This window comes from Odocoileus virginianus, chromosome 16, assembly GCF_023699985.2.
Source record: "Odocoileus virginianus isolate 20LAN1187 ecotype Illinois chromosome 16, Ovbor_1.2, whole genome shotgun sequence".
NCBI lineage: Eukaryota > Metazoa > Chordata > Mammalia > Artiodactyla > Cervidae > Odocoileus > Odocoileus virginianus.
Genome location: NC_069689.1, coordinates 51,199,687 through 51,217,522, shown reverse-complemented (window position 1 = coordinate 51,217,522; position 17,836 = coordinate 51,199,687). Strand labels below are relative to the sequence as shown.

The following is a 17,836-nucleotide window of genomic DNA, read 5'->3' as shown; positions in this document are numbered from 1 at the left end:
AACCTGGGGACGGGGGAAGGTGGAGACAGCCGGGAGCACGGGAGTCGGGGCTCCCCATCCCGCGTCCGGGAACCCGCGGGGCGGTGCACTCCCTCGGGGCGGACCCCGCTGGGACTCAGTGCGCCGGCGGAGGGCAGAAGCCGCTTCTGAAAAGCGAGGTGGGAGGTTCCCGTTTCAAAGTCCTGAAACACAGGACACCACGTGCCAAAACCTCGTGGCTGCGGCCGCACGGGCTTACAGTTTAAACTGCGTGTAAAGATGCCCAGGACCCACGCGGAAGCTCCAGGGACACCGGCCCGCCCCCGGCCGCGGGCATCGGGAGCCACGCCCCCGGGACGCGCAGCGGCGCACGTACGTGCGGCGGGCCGGGAAGGGAATGGCGAGGGCCGGGCGGGCGGAGCGGGGCGGGGCGGCGCACGGCCGGCCGCCAGGGGGCAGCCGCGCGTCTGCGGGCCGCGGCCGGCTGGAACCGGTCTGGCCGGAAGCTGGGGTGGTGCCTCGGCTTCCGCTGGGAGAAAGTGCCACGTGGCCGGCAGGGAGAGAGGCAAACAACAAGATGGCGGCGGCGGGGGGGCGGGGCCGCCGGGGGCCCCTGAGGCCATGGGTCCCGCAAAGGGCGGTGTTCGCGGGGTGGGATGGGCGAAGTGATGCGAGGTCCCTTGATTCGAGCGTCTGAGGTCTGCCGACCAGAAGTAGACGTAGACGGGGGCGTGGGCCCAGCGTACACCCTCCCCCCAGCTCGACCAGGGTCACCGCCGCGCGTTCTTATGAACCCGCCGGCCCACTTCTTGCCCGTTTCCATTTGTCCCCGCGTTTGTCTCTCCCTGCCATCAAGGACGGCAGAAACGCCTTTCTCTGGGCATTTTCGTCCTTTGATTAAGTGCGGCACATGGAGTCCTAGTTGAATCAAAACGCGTTTCTCTCTGCTACCGTTTTCGGTTACCGTTTCCTGCCTTTGTTCAAAGGCTTAGCACTGCTTCCCTTCTGATGGAGGTAAAAAAAAAAAAACAAAAAACAAAAAAACCTGGATAATCTGGACTTTTAAGTGGCTTCCCGACCCAGTCCATTCGCGGTGGGAGTTTGACTTGTACACAGGAGCTGCTCTGGGATCTCCAGCGTGTGGCAGAGTCCGAAATTCTGTTACTTTATATCTGCCACCTTGTACGTGTTTGCAGAAGAAAAAAAAAAAATGTAGGTGTGGATGGTTGCAAATTACAAGGTGCAGGAAATAAAGCAAAGTCAACTAGTGTTGGTGGCCTTTGCTTTAAAGGCCCGCAGTTTCCCCTTAGTTGTCCAAGGATGTAGAACTGGAATACCGAGTTTTTCCACCTCTGCCTGGCCAATCATCCTGGTCCGTTTTCATTCTTCATCCAGTTTCTTTTGACTTGAGTTTGACGCAGGAGACCAAGTGTGGGTAAAAATAGTTAACACAGCCATTCGAGTTGTGGTGGTATATTTAGAATAAAGGAGAGACGTTAGTTCCTGTTTTGTTTTTTAAATAAATTTCTCGTTTTTGAGAGTTAAGACTCAGATTCTTCTCGCTAATTTATGAGACTGTTGACAAGTCTGAAAGGAAGCAACTGTTTTTGTTTTTAAATAATGGAACTCGCCTCCCAAAGGTTTGGGAATTTAAAGAAAAATTTCTGAATGTAAAAAGTGCCCTGTACACGGACAAAGCAGAAGGACACTAATTTCTCTATGAAGACGCCCTTACAGTTTTCCTCAGTCTGGTGGGGATTTAAAAACAGGCTGTGATCAAAACTGCGTTGGTGTTACGTGATAGACTAGAAACGGTATGATGGGGTCGGCCGGGAAAAAAAAAAAAAAAAAACAGCTCACTGTATTTTAAGGCTTAAATGCGGGTTTTTTGGTTGTTTTTTTTTTTTTAAACCCAGAGATTTGAGAGAATCTCCCTTCAGCCACTCCTGTTTTGTAACCGCGCCTTCAGAGGCGTCACTTCGGACTTGTCCATCACTTGGCAGAAAGGGGGCTTGAAGAAGTTTTTAAAGGATCTTTTTACCTGGAGGGGTTAGAACCGTCCCTTCCCTGAGCCTGGGGAAAGGATGCAAATCCTTCAGAGCGTTTCTTCTACTAAAAAGGAGGCTGCCTCATTGTGTCCTGATGTTTTGCAGTGATTACCCCCGTCTCTGTCTCCTTGTGTACATACAGATACAAACTTGGGCAATTTTTTCTGCAAATGCCCCTGTTACTCGGGAGCACAAGAATTAGCATCCTCGGGCCTTCAGTTGTCTGCCTCCAGAATTTCAGTAGCACTGCCTTCCTGTTAAAAGGAGAAAATGTATTTAAAAATTTTTAGTATTTCATGATAGCAAATTTGATTTTTTTTAAGGAAATTAAAAGAACCTGTAGCCTCGCAATTCAGAGATAACTGTTCTTGTAGATACAGAAGGAAGTTTGGGGGGAATTATATTTGTACAACTTGGTACCTTCTTCACTTGACTTTTTCAGATATATTTTTAGTTTATATTACTTAAATTATGTTTGACACAATATAAATAATACAGACGAATACAAAGAAAAAATCACTCAGAATGCCATTATCAAGGAAGAACCACAATTAAACAGCTTGTCTCTAGTTGTCCTAAAAGAGCAGTAAACCTAGTTTGTAACTGATGTTTTGCATTTTGTCACTCAGTCGTGTCGGACTCTTTTCGACCCTGTGGACTGTAGCCCTCAGAGCTCCTCTGTCCCTGGGATTCTCCAGGCAAAAATACTAGAGTGGGTAGCCATTAGCCACTTGTAGTGTACGTTTTCTAAGGTCAAGAAAGAATCTGTGATTTTTAGAGCCTGCATGATACACTATCAGTTGAATATACCACAATTAATCACCAGCCTTTCCCTTACTACTGAACACCAAATTTGTCATTTTTTGCTCTTATAAAAAACTCTGGCATGAGTACTTTTGTACAAAAAGCTCTTCCTATATTTCTGTGGAATACAGCTCACAATGAAGCTGAGCTTTTTAAGGTGGGTTGATATGTATTTGACTTGCCAAATTGTAGAGTCAATGGTGTTTCATCTGGACCCTTCAAATGACTGCATCAGCATTCCAGCCTGAGATGAGATCCCTCTTACTTTACTTTGTTTACCCTCACATTTATAAATTTTTAAATTATAAATCATATATTCATAGTATATTTTTCCCAATGTTTAAAAAATTGAAGTATACTTGAGTTATATTGCTGTGCTTTTGATATGAAGCAAATATGACATATTACTTTTGATATGAACATGTGTCTAATAACTGTCAGAGATGAATATTTAACCTTAAGTTAAATATTTAAAAGGAACCTTTTCACTGTCAAATATTAACAATACAGAAACCTCTTTTCCTTTTAACAAGTTTTTTTCCTGTGTATAGATACAGTACAAAAGAACTAATTGTTGACATTTTCTTTCCAATGTGCAGCAAGTATAAAAACTTTGTAGTTCTCTGACACTTATGAACACAGCTTTGGGGGGAGGAAGGAGAGGTGGGGTACTTGAGAGAAGAACACGAAAGCATCACTGCCTTTTGTAAACTAGATAGCCAATGGGAATTTTGCTGTGTGACTCAGCCGGTAACAACCTGGAGCGGTGGGATGGGGAGGGAGGTGGGAGGGCACTTCAGCGTTCAGTTGAGTTTGGAGATTCGTGTTGATGTTTAAAGCAATTACCCTTCAGTTAAAATAATTTTTTTAAAAAACTTTGTAGTTCTCCAAAATGTCTAGTATAATGAACTTTGGGGGTGGGTTTTTTGTTTTTTGGTTTTTTTGTAGGGTAAAAATGTCTCTAAATCATCTATCATCATTTAATTTGCCATTTTCAATTGTTTTATTTTGAGTATGCTACTAAGACTATCCACAGGACAGGAAAGACAGCTCTGTTCAAAGCAAGCTGACCAATTAATTCTGTTTCTGCTCTATGTTACTGTAATGGTACTTGGAGACTCCTTACCGGGGAACCATTTCATTACCTATTCTTCCAAAATTAAACTCTGTTTGCCAGAATCTTCTGTCTGCTCTCTGAAAATGATTTAGCAAACACAGAGAAGTAAAGATGAAAAAAAAAAAAAACACGTGAATGATGGAGCAATATCAGCAGCCATTCCGTGGACATCTTAAAATCACCTCAGAAAAATGTGACCCCTCTTTCCTGGGGTAATGTTAGTTCTGAGCATCACCTAGAATTGTTTGTTTTGTTTTGGCCACAGCATGTGAGATCTTAGTTCACCGATCAGGGACCAAACCTGGGTCTCCTGCACTGGAAGCACAAGTCTCTGCCACCTATACTTTAAAACAACCCTATGTGCTAGCCTCTCAGTCATATCCAACTCTTGGCGACTCCACAGACTGTAGCCCACCAGGCTCCTCTGTCCATGGGATTTCCCCATGGAAAGATAGCAAGAATACCAGAGAGGGTTGCCATTTCCCACTCCAGGGGATTTTCCCAGATCCAGGCCTGCATCTTCTGTGTCTCCTCTTTGGATTCTTCACAACTGTGCCATCTTTAAATGAAGTCCTTCTAATTACTAGGCTTGGAATAAGATACAGTCCATTAAAATGGAGAACATCATTTAAGAATATTCAAAAGGGCTTGAGGGTTCAAGAGCTACTGTATATAGTAATCATTATTCTGTAATAGATTTGCCTTTAGTGACAATACCCCAGTGCAGAGGCTTGTCTCTGGAAATACAGCATTTGAGGCCAGTTACTAAACAGTCTAATTGTACAGATAGACAGCAGTAAGCATGAAAATATTTTTTATTAATAGCTACATCAGCATTGTGCATTAGATTAAAATCTATATATTATCAGAGATTCATTCACTGTCATCCTTTCAAAACAGCTCTAGATTTATCATTTAGATTAGGGGGTGTTTATCATTTAGATTTCATAGCTGATACCTAAATCAGTAAATGGATGAGTATGTTTCATTTTAGTTCTTAATTTAAGGGATATTGAACAGTTTTTGGAAGCTATAACACTTAGAAACCTGTCTCCTAAGAGCTGAGGTTTAAAAATCTACTGATATAAATGAAGAAGTTGGAGGAGAAGAAACATTATTTTTTATTTCCAGAGACTTTGAAAACACCAAGATTCCATTCTCAGCACAAGAAAAGCTCTTGCAAATTTACCCCTTAACTCAGCACTACCGGAAATCAAAGAGGAAATCTCTCGGTTGTCTCCTGTCCTAGCCTGTCTTGGCTGCTGTCGTCAAGGTGTGGGCACGTTCCCACAGGATCAGGGCCCTCGAGGTCTCAGCATCACTACCTTTCTGTCTTGCTAGTTGCCTCTTCTTCCCCGTAACAAATACCCCTAATGCGCTGCTCTCAGCCTTTCAAGGTCCCTTGGAGCAGCAATTAGAAACTGGGGCTTGAGAGTCAGAGGAAATCAGAGTTGGTTTCTGGCAGGTTAACATCTCTGAGCCTCAGTATCTCCCCCCAGATAGTGGGGGTATCTTTCTCTTTGTTGTGAGGATGGTATAGTGGACAGTATGCAGTGCTTAGCACGTTGTGAATGCGTGCACTCCCACGCATTCAGTCACTCAGTCATGTCTGACTCTTTGAGACCCCACGGACTGTAGCCTCAGGCTCCTCTGTCCATGAAATTTTTCACGCAACAATACTGGAGTAGTTGTCATTTTCTACTCCAGGGGTTCTTCCCAATCCAGGGATCAACCTGAATCTCTTGTGTCTCCTACATTGGCAGGTAGATTCTTTACCATTGTGCCATCTGGGAAGCCCTGCTTAGCATATTGCCTGGCACAATTAATCTCTCAATGGATGGGTGGTGGTGTTAACACTTCTGCTTCCTTAATCTGCTTTTTACCTGTGCTCGGTTCCTCATTCTCCTTTGGTTAGTTGCCTCTTCATGGGTCTCCACCCCTCCAGCCTAGATCCCTGAGCTGCTGGCTCTTCCTTGTCCCACCTTCCCTTTAAACATGCTCTTTGCTCTCTTATCTGCCTCGTAAATGCCTCCTCATTCATCAAAACTCAAACCTTACTACCCAGATGATGAGAGTATAAATTGGTATAACTTCTTTGGAGGGAAATTTTTGCAAAAAATATCAGAATTTAAATGCACCAACTTACAGATCCAGGAATTCTACTTCTAGGAATTATCTTATGAATAATCTCACACATGGGCAAAAAAGAAATATATACAAAGATAGCAAAAGACTGTAAAATCTTACATGTCCAGTGGAATGCTAGTATAAAATTTTGTATTTATCTCTACAATGAAATAGGGCTATTAAGAATAAACGAGCAGTTCCATAAGTACTGATTTCCAAAACATATTGTTAAATGAAAAAAATCAAGTTATAAAAAGCCTAGTAGAAAATGCCTCTATTTGGCTGAAGAGGAAGGAGTGATACATTTATATTTACATTAATGGGATGGTGGTGGTGACCCCTGATGATCAGTCAAGGATCTAGATGAGGAAAGATTTCATTATATACTTTCTGCTCTTTTGGGAAGATGTCTTAACTATTTGCAAAAAGTATTAAATTTCTTTAAATTAAAAAATACATATACCCTAACTCCTGCATCTCTTCATTTTAGGAAGACTTGGCTGACCCTCTCCCACCCTTCCCAGGAAATTTCTACCTCCTTCCTACTTTCTGAGTTGCCTTGTGTTTTGAATGTAACTTTATTATTTATTTTTGGGGGGCATGAGTATTTTTTTTTAATGTAACTTTAAATCCCATTGTACTGAATGTAACTGTCCACATAACTGGTTTCCCTCAAAACCCAGAGCATCTATCTAGAAAGTAGAATTGATATTGTGTTCATTTTTATGTTCTAAGAATCCAGCACAAGATGATACACACACGAGCACACACGAACACACACACACACACAGTTTTTTTTGAAAGAATGAATTAAAAACGTCTCCTATCACAGTCTCTCCCACCACTGCCCTGATCCTATTCTGGTTGTCCACAAGAGAATCTGAGCTCTGTCTAGCTTCACCTTTATAATCTGGCCCACCCTTTATTACTGGACATTCCCAGCAAACCCTCTTGTAGCTCCTTTATTGTTTAGTCGCTCAGTTGTGTTCAACTCTTTTGGGACCTCACGGACTGTAACCGGCCAGGGGCCTCTGTCCATGGGATTTCCCAGGCAAGAATACCAGAGTGGGTTGCCATCTCCTCCTCCAGCGGATCTTCCTGACCTAGGAATCCAACCCGCACCTCCTGTATTGCAGGTGGATTCTTTACCACTGAGACACAAGGAAATCCCTATAGCTCTTGCTACACCTAACTTTTCAGTTTTATTTAGTTGTTAGTTTATCCTGTTCTGGTTGGTGCTTCGTTTTTCTTTTTTTAATGGACAATGTCTTCACACTCCTTGCCTTTGCAAGTTCCCTTCACGAATGTCCTTTCCTACTTCTCCAGTTTAGTTGCCTTCATTTTAAATCACTTCCTCGTTGAAGCCTTCCTGTTTTTCTCCTGTCTTAGTCCATAAACTTAATGTTCCCATGAGTCTCTGATCAAACTTGTAATCCCTGGTATTTACTGCAGTTATTTTACATGTTAGTCCACCTGCCAAAAATATAGGACTTTTCAAAGACAGAGATTTTTACCTTGTTTATCTTACTCTTCCCAGAATTTATGCCTGGCATAAGGCAGGCACTCAATCAATACTGTTAGTTGGGTGAATGAACAAGGCAACAGTCAGTGCACATGGTATTTTGAAGGGCAGCATGTGGTGGCCACCTACAACTTGTTCAGGGCAATATACTTGTATGCTGTTGTGTTACATTCATATCTCAGCCTGGCCCCTTGAGCCCGAACCTTTTGCACTGGAGTAATGCAGGTGGAGAAATCTAATTACATGTGCCCTCTTTAAGGCCCTTAAAGCTAGAATTGCTAGATTTAACAACTAATAATACAAGTTACTCAACTAAATTTGAATTTCCCGGAAACAACAAACGATTTTAGTGTAAATGTATTCCAAATGTACTTTTAAAAAAAAGTATTCATTGTTTATCAGAAATTTAAACGTGACTGAATGTTCTCCTGTATTTTATCTGGCAGCCCTATCTCAAAGACCAAATTCCCAAACCCTGTCTTCCCGCATTCTAACTCAGTAATTCTTCTTAGAAAATGTTATAAACTATGCAGCCTTATCATCTTTATTAAATATGAGCAACCAAAATCTACCAACTCTGCTTACTAAAACTTAATGCATATTTAAACACTTTGTCTTCTTCCAAAACTCTTTTATTATATTTTAACCATTAGAGTTAGATTCTAATGTATATGAATTTAGCCTCTTAGTCACTTTATTTTTTTATTTTCTTAGTCACTTTAGAATTGGACCTGAGAGGGAAAATCCAGATGACTTTACATTTTAAGACTCTCTCTCGTTCGCTCTTTTTTTGTTTGTTTGTTCTTGTCTCTATCCCGCAGTAAATTTTAAATAACAGAGGATTATCCCGGACTCAGTAGGGCGGTAGGGAAGTCTCTCGGCCATTAGAAACCCCGCAGAGCTTTTTGGTCTGTAAAATACCACTTCCCTGCAGAGTTAGGGAGGTAGCCACAGTACCCAGCGTTGACACCTACACTAACCAGCTCAGCAACCACCAAGTATTGTTACAGACTAGGCTTTCCACGAAAAGCCTATTTTAAAAATTAGAAGCATCATCTAATCTGAAATGGGGCATTTCCCAATTTCAGTTTCTTGGCATTGGTAAATATTCTCGCAGTGGAAAAAAAATTAAAGCACCAAACGCAGCTGCACCTATTTTTGTCTCAAAGGCACAATTCCCTTTACATCAAACCATATTCCCCTGCAGCTTCAACACGGATGACAGCTCTACACGACACAGCTTTTGGTTACATGTAACTAATTAGTTTTCCCTGTGGTTATGTAAAGATAATGTCACAAGTATATCCCTTTAACATCCAAACTTGGAAATTACAGGCTAAACACCGTCCTGTGTATCTAAATGCACGCAGAACATCTGCTTAGAACTCCAACGTCACAGCTCTGCGTTCTGAAAAACAAGAAAGGTTCATCCAAAATTACTAGGAAGTGGAGACTGGAAAGTGAGGGATTAAAAAAAAGACGTGTTAAAAAGGGGACAGGAGTGAAGACACGGCTTAACAGGGCCGCGAGGCAGGAGGGAAATGGCTCTGTTGGGGGTGGAAAATCAATTTGCCAGGGCCGTGGTAGTCTGGGACATCACCTAGAGCCTCGTGAGAATCCATCCCGACTCCCCCACTACTGTCCGCGGTCAGAGCGTGAGGAGAGAGTAGAAGGTGGGTACTCTCACAACCCAAAGACCACCGAGCAAACCGTCTGAAATGAAGAGAGTTAATGTGTCAAGAGCTTTACTTCCGGGAAGACCAACATCTCTATTTCACCCAGTTGTTTTCAGGATGGCTTCTAGAAAATATTGCTTGGTAAGGGGAGTCGTTTCTGAGCCACAGACTACATCTCAAATGTTCACGTTATAAAAACCAGAATTGTTCTTTATTCTTTCGTAAAAGTAAGCCAGCGATAAACTATCGCTTAACCTGTAAATCAGAAGAGCTTCTAACATGGAGAAAGTTCTTTGACGACTAAGAGGCAGAAAAAAAAAATCTCACAGATTATCTTTTATACTGTAAAAGCCGATCTACAAAAAGGATAAATCTCCTGATGCCTGCTAAACCTTTCCTGTTGCTTCTTACACGTTTATTCTGGTTTTTGGTAGTTTTTAATAGTTATAATTTGTCAATCCGTTTGTAAAAAAAAAAAAACGAGTTTTCCTTACTTCAGATCCTAATCATTTTTAAACCGGTTGACAGTCAATGTGACTATTCACAAAGTTGTTTCTCTGTCTCGTTCCTGTGTTAGTAGCCCTTTCTGCACCAGAGTTCGATATATAAGATTTTTCTTTTTCTTAAGTTGATTAAGAAAATGCCTCTTCATTCCGACTTTACTCGCCTAAGTATAAACTAGTACTGGCCTGGAAATTGGGAACTGAATTTTAATACATCTAGGAAGATAAAATGGAGACCCCCACTTCACATTGTAGCTTACAACCGAGATGAGAGACAGGGTTCCAGGCAGGAAATGTCCGGGCGCCTTTAAGAGGAAGCGCGGTAATTTTCCACCGCCCTGCATGCCCCGCCCACGCGGTAGGCGGCTGGGCGCCGCGAAGTGCGGCTGCGTGGCGCGCAACTCCTGTTGCTTGGGAACCACCTCCTCCCCCCTGGGCGCCCAAAGTCCTTTTGTTTCCAAGATGGCCTCTGAGTCCTCTCTTAAAGAGCCAGGTACAAAGCCAGTTGAACACCCTTGAGCTTAGCAGAAAACAGGAGTCGTAAGGGCTGGCTTTAAGAGTGTTCTGTGCCAGTAGCCAATGTTTATTTACTTTTATAACGTTAAAAAAACCCTTATAGTTAGGTCGTCTGGATGGGAAAAAAATCAGGGAGCGCTTCAGGGTGTGTGTTAAGTCATGGACTAAGAGATGTGGTAGCGCTTTTGGCTTCAGAGTCGGTGATACATTCGCTTCTTTTTATAAAAATTCTCGTTTTTCCTGTTAAACTAGCTCAGGAAGAAGTCTTTTTAGATTTAAACTAGCTTAACCACAGAGCCCATATAATTACAAGGAGCTGAATCAGGGTAATAGCCCCTGGCTGTGTCACCTTCCCTTTAAAAATGTTTTTTCTATTTTTCTCTTTCTTGAGAAGTTAATTTACATTCAAATTAATGGAACTATATAATTATTATAAGACTGTAAATTCCTCTGGAGATAAATAACCGTGTTTTCCCCATCACTTCCCTAGGGCCACAGATGGTATAGAATTTGCCTGCAATGAAGGAGACCTGGGTTGGATCCCTGGGTTAGGAAGATCCCCTGGAGAAGGGAATGGCAACCTACTCCAGCATTCTTGCCTGGAGAATCTCATGGACAGAGGAGCCTGGCATGCTACAGTTCAAGACACATAGAGTGGGACACGACTGAACGACTGACACTTCACTTTGTATCCCAGAAGTGTTTCTGCCTATAACAAAGCTTCAAATAATGTTGTGAAATGATTCTAATTAAACTATGGAACCTTTATACTCTGGAAAGCACTGTTCTATGAAGCCTGTTTCCCCATTTTGTCTCTCATTTTCAGATGAGAAACTAAGCCACCTGGAGGCTAAGTGCCTGAAGCAAAGATGGAAGGAAGAGTCAAACCCCGACTGTCTAAGGAGAGCCTGTGCTAGCCTGCCATTGTGCTGTACCGGTGTCTGTAAATACTGCAGAGAGTACACAGTATCTTCTAATTGTGGCACTCTCAGAGAGGAGTGTGAAAATCTGTTTCTCTGAAATCTGTTCTGCTTTGTCATGAACAGACTTTTCACATTTATATCAGGGCATTTAGATGCTTACCCATACCCTGAGCTGGAAAGACCCAAACGCAACCAACCTTGGTGGCAGGTGTTGAGGAAATATAATTAAAAACAAAATCTCCTGCCAACCCCCAAAAACTCTCCACAGAAGCAGAAGAGAAAGAAAGCCGTTTTACTACTGAATAAGCATTAAGCCAAAATATGATGTGCATCACAGGCAATCCACTGAGAGACTGCAAAGATGGAATTTCACTTTTACACAGCAAAGCAGATATACCCTATTATTAATACTATCTGTTCTCAAGATATACAGTACCTAGGAGGGCTTGACAGTACCATTTGTCACATGTAGTTCATCCTAAATTCACCTTGGTAATTGGTAGCTGCTTTCTGTATCAGCCAATTGGTTTACCCAAAGAAAAGACTTCTTACATATTTACGACAGGAGGTAAGTTGGAAACTTGGAAATAGGGACCTTCTGAAGTTAGACTCCTACTGTCCCAGGGAGAATTGTCTTTCCAAAGAGAGGAAATAGGGATGTTATCTTCCTTGATGATTCCATTTCAAAGAGATAGCTCCCAGGTCATTGAGAAAGGCATTCCTATGTTGTAAAGTTGGCAAGAGGCTTATTTAGCTTTTAAAAAGGTTTGTGTAATTCTTAAAGGGCCAGAGAAGGAATTTACAACCACAAAATTTCTAATGTAAATAGGGAAAGAAACAAGGTTGGGGGAGAGAGGTCTCTTTCCCTTTCAGGACCAGGGAGATTTATTTAATTTAGATTTGTGTTGACCCTGACACTGGATACAGGGACAACTTAGGCCAGTTCTTCCAATCAACGATTCAGCTTGCATTCAGATTTTCACTACAGGTCCATCCTTCCCACAGACATAATAGCCAAATAGCAGGAAATCAGGAGAAGAGTGTTACCAAACGTTGAGGGCTGAGTTTTCTATTCTAGTTCAAAAATCTTACATCCTGGTTTCTTTGAAATGACAGCTAATTCCTAGCAGACGCTGAGTGAATTTGCATGCTGCAGCAGTCAGGAGGACTTGTCCAAGAACTGCCAACCGGACAACTGGATTTGATGTTCTTTTGAGTTCAATCTGGGGTCTTTGGTCTTCTTGCAGTTGCATGACAGGGAGGACCTCTTTTCACCACTTGGTCTCCTGAATCTCACACTTGTATCTTAGCTTCTTTAACAAAAGGCTCTGACTGCTGTGGCCCCCACACCTTAGCGTGTGTTAACACCTCCACCTGGCCCACCACCTTCCTCCACCATTTCTACTAGCTTGGCTCAGCTAGCAATATAACTCACCTAGACCGACCGACCTGGAATTCTTCCCTGGCCCTCTTCCCTACCCATTCACCTTCCTCTGATCTGATTTCCCCTGGGCTCCTAAAACACTTGGTAATTTCCCCTGGATACAGGGAAATACACACGTGTGTGTGTGCGTGTGTGTGAACTCATGTATGATGTACTTGTCCATAAGCTTCATGAGAGCAGAATTTTTTGCTTTTCTGTTTTTTAGATCTTTGTATTCCCAGCACCTCACAGCAGAATACCTGGATAAATAAGTTCGAGATCTCAAACTGGTGACCTACAGGCCTCACCCAGCCCACCAAATTAATTTTGTTTGGCTCTTTTCTCAAATTTGTTTTTTAAAATGTCAGGTCACATTTTAAAATCTGGATTTACATACAGATCAGGGTCTTTGACTTCTCTAGAAGAATGATCTATGCCCCCAGCGCCCCGCCCCCAAACCTGTTTCCACGTGGCAGCAGACACCCAGTGCAGAGATGGGCCCCTTTGACCAGACACCCGCGCTTCACTTTACTGCAGCCTTGCCACTCCCTGTTGCTTCCTCTTTGAGGCTCCGTGTGAGGTGTCCTTTATACTGAGTATGCACTGATATTTTTCTTGCAGTTATCTCTCTCTCAGCACCAAAAGAGAGAACAAGGCTAAAGCATCTTTCAAGAATAGTGGGAGAGAGCTCATTCATTTCTTAGAAATGAAGAGTTGCCTCCATGTTTACAAGGCACATAAAATGTGTCTGTCTCCATTTTTTTCAAATTTACCTGCTTTGTTTATTTACATTATCTTCTTGGTTCCTATAGATATTTGAGTTTTTGACCCTGAGAATAGATACTCAAAAGCTGTTTGAGGAAACAAAAACAAGCCACTAACTGCAAATGGTTAATTGCAGACTTTTTAAGTCCACCTACTTAAACCGACTTCCCAAACTACCACCTTTAGCCAATCTTTCAATATCTCCCTAGACATTTTTTTTAACGTTTTGCATTTTGGTTGGGTATGCACATGACACACCCAGATTCCTGTAGCAACTGCCTTATCAAAAACCACTGAGGTAAGTTCAGCTCTGTGCCCTTTGTCCTTAATTACTCAACAGGCATAGAATGCACACAACCAAAATAAGTTCAGTCTATGCAAGTAATTTCCACAGCACCTTATATATGATAGACAATATTTGATGCATAGAACTGAAAACTATTTTTGAAACATAAAATGAGGAAATGGTTAGTCCTGTTGCTGTTAGTGGTTATATCAAAATGAGCATCTGAATAAATACTACCTTCAAAAAGATACATGCACCCCAATTTTCACAGCAGCACTATTTACAATAACAAAAATATGGGAGCAACATCAGTGTCCATCAATTGATGACTAGATAAAGAAGATGTATTTATACAATGTAATATTGCTCAACTGTAAAAAAATGAAATTTTGCCATTTGCAAGGACATAGATTTGGAAGGCACTATGCTAAGTGAAATAAGTCAGAGAAAGACAAATACTGTATGATATCACTTATATGTGGAATCTAAAAAGATGAAGTTGGTGAATATAACAAGAAACAGATTTAGAAAACAAACTAGTGAGGAGAGGGGAGCGGGGGAAGGGCATGATCAGGGCAGGGGATTAAGAGGTACAAACTACCATGTATAAAATGAATAAACTACAAGGATATATTGTTCAGCACAGGGAAAATAACCACTATCTTATAAAATACTATAAATGGAATATAACCTTTAAGAATTGTGAATCACTCTGTTCATCTGAAGCATATATTATTGTAAATAAAAAAATAAGTACTACATTTTCTCTTTAAACACTAGTGAAATGAGACATATTGATGCATGTACAAAGTAGAAGGATATTACTTATTTTGTCTTGCATGAAACATGCCAACAAAATATATTCAAGAAACATACCAAGAAAATTCATATTCCAGAAGTCATAAATATTTTTAATCCCAGAGTTATGTTTAATGTAACTTCTGTTTTCAAGGAAATATTTGAAATTATTATATCCTTCTAAATTCTCATAGCTTAGGGCCTTCCCTGGTGGTTCAGGGGCTAAAACTCTGCACTCCTAATGCAGGGGGCCTGGATTCAGTCCCTGGTCAGGGAACTAGATCCCACATGCCCCAACTAACACCTGGTGCAGTCAAATAAGTAATTAAATAAATATTAAAGAATAAATTCTCATAGCTTAGAGTCACCTTATTTGAACAAGAATCCTGTCTGCTTTAGTGGACTGGAAAATTCTTCGGTACACCTGAGATGTCCTATAATACTGAGTGTGGAGTGATGATGTGGAGTCAGTACAAAGTGTTCCCTCTGCTCCAGACCTGCTTTGACATCATGAAATGTATAGTAAAGTCATCTGTCCCCTTCTTCTTGCCTGGGGTTTTAGAGTCATTAAATTACTGTTTTGCCTGACCTTATTAGTCCTTTCCAAATATGCAGAATTATTAAGGCAGAGGATTCCCTGGTGATCCAGTGGTTAGGAATCTGTGCTTTCACTGCCATGGGCTCTGGTTCAATCCTTGGCTGGGGAATTAAGATCCCATGTGGTGCAAGGTGCAGTCAAATAAATAAGATATTAATAGGGCCATTAGTTGGGGTAGGATCAGTTAGAAAAAGCTCACAGTTAATTGTGCCATTGTTGTTCAATCGCTAAGTCATGTCCGACTCTTTGCAACCCCGAGGACTGTGGTATGCCAATAGCATGCTCCTCTGTCCTCCACTGTCTCCTGGAATTTGCTCACATTCATGTCCATTGAGTTGGTGGTACTGTCTAACCATCTCATTTTATGCCATTGCCTTCTCCTTTTGCTTTCAGCCTTTTCCAGCATCAGGGTCTTTTCCAATGAGTTAGCTCTTCGCATCAGGTAGCCGAAGTATTGCAGCTTCAGCTTCAGCTTCAGTCCTTCCAATGAATATTCAAGGCTGATTTCCTTTAGGATTGACTGGTTTGAATCTCTTTGTTGTCCAAGGGACTCTTGAGGGACTTTTCCAGCACCACAATTTGAGAGCATCAATTCTTCAATGCTCCGTCTTCTTTATGGTCCATCTCTCACATCCATACATGATTACTGGAAAGATCATAGCTTTGACTATATAGACCTTTGTCAGCAAAGTGGTGTCTCAGCTTTTAATGTGCTGTCTAGGTTGGTCATAGCTTTCCTTCCAAGGAGCAAGTGTTTTTAATTTCATGGCTGCAGTCACCGTCTGCATTTAATTTTGGAGCCCAAGAAAAGGAAATCTGTTACTGCTTTCACTTTTCCCCCTTCTGTTAGCCATGAAGTGATGGGACCAAATGCCATGATCTTAATTTTTTTAATGTCAGATTTCAAGCCAGCTTTTTCACTCTCCTCTTTCACACTCATCAAGAGGCTCTTTAGTTTCTGCCATTAGAGTGGTATCATCTGCATATCTGAGGTTGTTGATACTTCTCCGAGCAATGTTGTTTAGCTTGTGATTCATCCAGCCTGGCATTTTGCGTGATGTACTCTGCATATAAAGTCAAATAAGCAAGGTGACAATATACAGTCTTGTCATACTCCATTCTCAATTTTGAACCAGTCAGTTATTCTGTGTCCATTTCTAACTGTTTCTTCTTGATCGACATACAGGTTTCCCGGGAGACAGGTGAGGTGGTCTGGTATTCCCATCTCTTGAAGAATTTTCCAGTTTGTTGTGATCCACACAGTCAAAGGCTTTATTGTAGTCAATGAAACAGAAGTAAATGTTTTTTCTGGAATTCCCTTGCTTTTTTTATGATCCAATGAATGTTGGCAATTTGATCTCTGGTTCCTCTGCCTCTTTGAAACCCAGCTTGTATATCTGGAAGTTCTGTTCACATACTATTGAAGCCTAGCTTGAAGAATTTTGAGCATAATCTTGGTAGCATGTGAAATGAGCCTAACTGTAGAGTACTTTGAACATTCTCTGGCATTGCCTTTCTTTGGAATGAAAACTGACCTTTACCAGTCCTATGGCCACTGCCGAGTTTTCCAAATTTGCTGATATATTGAGTACAGCACTTTAATAGCATCATCTTTTAGGATTTTAAATAGCTCAGCTAGCATTCCATCACCTCTACTAGCTTTGTTTGTAGTAATGCTTCCTAAGGCCTACTTGACCTCACACTTCAGGATGTCCAGCTCTAGGTGAATGACCACACCATCGTGGTTATCTGGGTCATTAAGACCTTTTATGCATCATTCTTCTATGTATTGTTGCCACCTCTTCTTAATCTCTTTTGTTTCAGTTAGGTCCTTACTGTTTCTGTCCTATAGTGTGCCCATCCTTGAATGAAGTGTTTCCTTGAATGAAGTGTTCCCTTGATATCTCCAATTTTCTTGAAGAGATCTGTACTCTTTCCTATTCTGTTGTTTTCATCTATTTCTTTGCATTGTTCACTTAAGATGGCCTTCTTATTTCACTTGCTATTCTCTGGAACTCTGCACTCAGTTGGGTATATCGCCCTTTCTCCCTTTGTGCTTCCCTTCTTTCCTAAGATATTTGTAAAGCCTCCTCTGACATACCCTGCCTTTAAATCCCCCCCCCACCGCACCCCACCCCCACTGTCAGTTTTCCTTGTAGGCACACTTACAAACAAGTCATGGATATACAGTGGAGTTCTCAAGGGAAAGGTACATTAGGTAATTTTAGGTCTATTAAACTCATGACTGAAGAGTTCTACACAGGAGGAGAAAAAACAGTCAACTATGCACACTGCTTTTCTTTTGGACTTGAGAAAAGAGAATGAGCCCACCACCCATTAGAAAGAACTTAAAATCAAGTTAGAGTTCTGAGGCCCGTGTTTTCATGAAGAGACTCAGTAGGGTTGGGAAGATGGCTGTACCTATGAGAAAATGGAGATGTCTCCTCTCTCAGAGCTTAGAAGCTGTCCCCAAGTTTAAATTCCAGTCTCTGTTGAAATGAGACTGGTGACTTTTCCTTGGTGGCTCAGAAGGTAAAGAATCTGCCTGCCATGCAGGAGACCCAGGGTCTATCTCTAGGTCAAGAAGATCCCCTGGAGGAGGGAATGGCTATCCACTCCAGTATTCTTGCCTGGGAAATCCCATCCATGGGCAGAGGAGCCTGGTGCATGGGACTGCAAAGAGTCAGATACGACTGAGTGACTAACACACAGATTCACGTGGTGTTGGTACAAGAACCACGAGGGCTTCCC

General features: G+C 41.8%; 1 long non-coding RNA gene across 1 annotated transcript; it reads left to right on the top strand.

Moving 5' to 3' along the window:
- Positions 1–8,794: 8,794 nt before the first annotated feature.
- On the top strand, positions 8,795–14,463 carry LOC139038740 (uncharacterized). Its single transcript, XR_011491891.1, has 3 exons — positions 8,795–9,414; positions 10,783–11,783; positions 12,332–14,463. It is a non-coding gene; the product is annotated as an uncharacterized lncRNA (long non-coding RNA).
- The last annotated feature ends 3,373 nt before the right edge of the window (positions 14,464–17,836 follow it).